Genomic DNA, 4,422 nt, shown 5'->3' on the forward strand with positions numbered 1-4,422 from the left:
AATAAAAGCTTGCTGGGCGACCTTGGGCCAGTCACACGCTCTCAATCTAACCCACCCCACAGGGCTGTTGTGAGAATGGGTTGGACATGGAGGATTTTCACGGATAGACACGATAGATCTCCACAGAGTGCAACTTTCTCACACACACGAACAGACATGAAGCTGCCTTCTACTGAATCAGACCCTCGGTCCATCAAAGTCAGTATTGTCTACTCAGACTGGCAGCAGCTCTCCAGGTTCTCAGGTGGAGGTCTTTCGCAACACCTGCTACCTGATCCTCGAACTGGAGATGCCGGGGATTGAACCTGGGACCTTTCTGCATACCAAGCAGATGCTTTACCACAGAGCCACAGAATGAAGTGGAGTAGAGAACAATGTGATCAGGTTTTGGGCCCCCGCTGAGGAGACAGGTGGGATGTAAATGAATGGCGGGGAGGGCAGGGCAGGATATAAACGTAAATATAAATAAATAAATAAACGAATGCAGCCATCGGCACCCTAAAAGCACCGCTATGAACCAAGCGGCATGAAATGAAAAGTCGGCATCAAATTAAAAGCATGAGGGAACCCAAGAAAATCGGAAAGATCACCGACGACGGGACAGAAACCTGGTTCGCATCCCCTCAGCTCAGAAAGGACTTGTCGCGGGTTGCGCGATGCCTTTACACTGAAAACAAAACAACGGGGTCCTTTGGCTGTGCTTTCCGCGGTCTGAAGCTAAAAGCAGCTGCAACGCGGCGAGACGATTTCCCATGCCTGTCCAACCTCTAAAAGAGCCATTTGCTCTACAGGGTTTTTTCCCTGGGCATATAACAATCCCTCATTTCTTTCCACCCTTTATTTATAAAAGCGCAGTGATACAATTCACAGACGGGAGGGGAGGGAAAGAAGATGAATGCGCCACGGCCCATTCAAGGCTCTTCAGAAAAGCCTCCAGATGTCCGCTGGGCAACAGGCGAGCTCTTCCTTTGTTCCTTTTCGGTTCCGTCTCGGCTCGTGAACTTTTGTCCGTCCCCCGATTAAGCTGGCCCCGTCTCCTCCTCCTCTCTTCCAAATCAGAACAGAATCACAGAGTTGGAAGGGACCTCCGGGACCATCTAGTCCAACCCCCGGCACAATGTAGGAAATTCTTTTAACCCAGCCACTTGGCCACCCCGTCCCATAGACACCCCCCATATCTCAACCTCAGCGACCTACTTCGCCTTTAATCTCCCCCGACACCCCCCAAGCCCATTTGCTTCGAGGTCTATTAAAATAAAGAAGGCACAACGATGCCCCGCCACCCAAGCCACTTGTGAACACGCTTCTGGGACCCCACTTGCAGCCCCTAACCCCCCCCAAACTCGACCCTCTCCCCAAAGAGCCACGCTTGACCTGCCCCATGCCTACAGCCTGCCTAGTTTACTGCTACTCTTAAGCGGCTTCCAAGGCCGGACTATAGAACAAAACCCCTTTCTCCACCCCACTGCACCCCCCAAGGTCCTGCCCCACATTACACGCTCCGTTTTCTTCTGTTTATCCAGAAACCCAACTCTTCCCCCTCCCCCAATCTCCTATTGCCCAATTGTCCCTACATGTCAATGCATAGTCCCTGGTTGCAAACAGAGCCTACTTTTCTTTAAAGCCCCCCCCCTCGGTTCCCGCACCTCTCCGGACCCCTAAGTCGCAGATCTCCCGCCCCCGAACTCTCTCCAACGGCCAGGCCCCCAACGCGCAGTCCTCGCTCCATCGCATCCCTTCCCCAGACGCCCAAGACTGAAAACCCCTAGTTTTCCCCAAAACCTGGCGCCCACACCCCAATTCCCCCTTTGCCCCCCTCCCCTCCCCACTTTTGCAGGACACCCAACCCAATATCCCCTCCCCCAACATTCATGACCCACTGACCCCCCCTTGACCCATTGTCTGCAGTCCCATCCACACTTTCCCCATTTTGTGCAACACAAGCATGCAAGTTTATAATAATCCCCCCCCCCCGGTTTTGGCCCACGCCAAAAAAGACCCCCGCCCCTTCCACCCCAAGCCCCGCCCCCGCAGCCCTCAGCCAAGAAGGGGAGGGGGTAGCAATTAGAAGACGGTGGCCGGCCCTGTCCCCCTTCCCTCATTTAAAGCATGCTGGAGGGGGGGGGGGATAATTCTTAAAGCACCCCTTCCAACAGCCAGACAAATCTAGGAACAAACTAGCCGTTGTCTCTTGTGCCTTGGCAGTCTGACAATATTGCAACAGGTGGTGCTCCCTAGAACGGGCTCCCCTCCCATTTTAAGAATCACCCAGCCACCAACATGAGGAAAGGGTTGCTTCCCTTCTCTCTCTACCTTGGTGTGAACATAACCCTAAACCCACCCCATCCTGACTAATGCCTCCATTTTGTTTAGTCACCCTCAATGGACACCCTTATCCCTTCGGCAGCGATAAGATGACTGACCTCCCTACCACTTTGTACAGACCACACCCTTCCATCATCTCCCTCTGGTATGTAGCCCCCTCCATTTTGGAACCAACTACTTCCATCCCGAAGGTGACCTCAGGAGAACGGTCACATTCTGGATGGAGGGTCCAGAACACCTCCCTCCCGAATAGTGGCTCTGGGTGCACAGAGAGGCCCTTCCAATGATGAAGGGTTTTTTTTTTTATATAAAGGGATAGGAAGCCAGGGGCTGTGGTGGCTCAAATGGTTAAGATGCTGAACTGTAGGTTGGTAGTTCAGCAGTTCGAGACCCGAGTGCTGCATGACGGAGTGAGCTCCCGTCTCTGGTCCCAGCTCCTGCCAACCTAGTAGTTTGAAAGCAAGAAATTGGAGGTAGATAAATAGGTACCACTTCGGTGGGAAGGGTAACAGCGTTCGGTGCGCCTCAGCGTCTAGTCATGCCGGCCACATGACCATGGAAACGTCTTCGGACAGCACTGGCTCTTCAGCTTGGAAACGGAGATGAGCACCGCATCCCTAGAGTCGGACTCGACTGGCTTTTCGAGCAAGGGAAACCTTTACTTTTACTATAGGAAGCCAACAGATATCGGAAACTCTCCCCTCTCCCCAACGGCTTGCGTTACAGCCTAACCATCCTATTTTAGCTGATCGCAGAGGAAAGCTCCTGCACCCACCACCCACTGTCCTTGACCCCTTCCGTGATGTAACAGAGAAGATGCTATGTGAGTATGGGAGCCAGTTCACCCTGGCCTAAACTGGAACTATGATTCCCTTCACAAACACACAGGAGATCAGGAAAACTGATTTTCAGTTGTGGGCCAGGTCACCATTCAGCCTGAATTTAAAAGTACATCTTATAATGGGGTCTTGTAACTTGTGTGTGTGTGGGGGGTTTCCTTAGGAACATCTCTGCAACTCAAGAACTGTGAAATCTGTTGACTCTGGCATGCGCTAATGTTGATTGGCCATGGCACGAACTGCCTTGCTTTCGCAGGCTTTGTCGGAAACAGCGTGTTGGACTCAGTAAAGCTTTGGTCTGGCCAAATATGCCCTTCTACCACACTGCGGTTCAGAGCAATGAGCTTTAAGTCAGAGTGGCTCTGGTTCAAATCTCATTTTTATACAGCAATGTGTTAGGGTCCCACCTATCCTCTCAACTGCTCTAGCTGCAATATGCCGTATCAAAACCAGTGTGCCTTGCAGGGTTGCTTCTACACAGGTAATGGGGTTGCACTGTGCAAAATGGTTGACAAAGTTACTTGATTAAATTATTAGGGACTGGGATGTATACTACTGTGTATCGCTTGCTGCAATTTGGATCCTACGATGTCATTTTTACATCGTTGAATGGGTCATGTTAATACTTAGCTTTGCTTCAGTTCTGCTTTTTAGACTTCTGGTTGGTTCAAGACTTCTGCAATCCTAATCACATTTCTTTGTTTATTGAACGTCCCAATCGGTTGATCTAGGGTTACCAGATGTCCTCTTTTTTTTTTTTTTTGCTGTCCCTCTTCTTTTGGGCTCTTTTAAAAAAACTGATGAAAATGCCCTTTTGGTCTTGGAAGGTTAGGAATAACCTTCTTGGTCTTCCGAACCATATCCTTTTCCGGTGAGGTCAAGGAAAGCCAAAATTGCTTCTTTGCTTTAGGGAAGATGCACTTTGAGGAAACAGGAAGTCCATACCATGGTGATCGCTGTACTAGGTGATAATAAATTTAAAACTCAATTGAATCAGTGTATAGAAGTATATCTTAAAGTACTCTCCAACTTTAAATAATTGTTGTCTGGATTACACTAAGAGAAGGCACAGGAAGCACTTTTGAGTGCTGACAGCTCCAGAAGGCTAATTTTTAAACTATAAAACTGATGAGATTTGCTTTAATCTTGGGGTTTATGCCATAGCTGTTGCAGAAGCTACTGAACGCAAGTTGATTTAGAGAATTGCAATGTTTTTTTGCTTTTATGAAATACCTGCTTTATGGAAAATCCACCCAGG

This window comes from Gekko japonicus, unplaced genomic scaffold (genome assembly GCF_001447785.1).
Source record: "Gekko japonicus isolate JY-2015 unplaced genomic scaffold, Gekko_japonicus_V1.1 scaffold1894, whole genome shotgun sequence".
NCBI classification, from domain to species: domain Eukaryota; kingdom Metazoa; phylum Chordata; class Lepidosauria; order Squamata; family Gekkonidae; genus Gekko; species Gekko japonicus.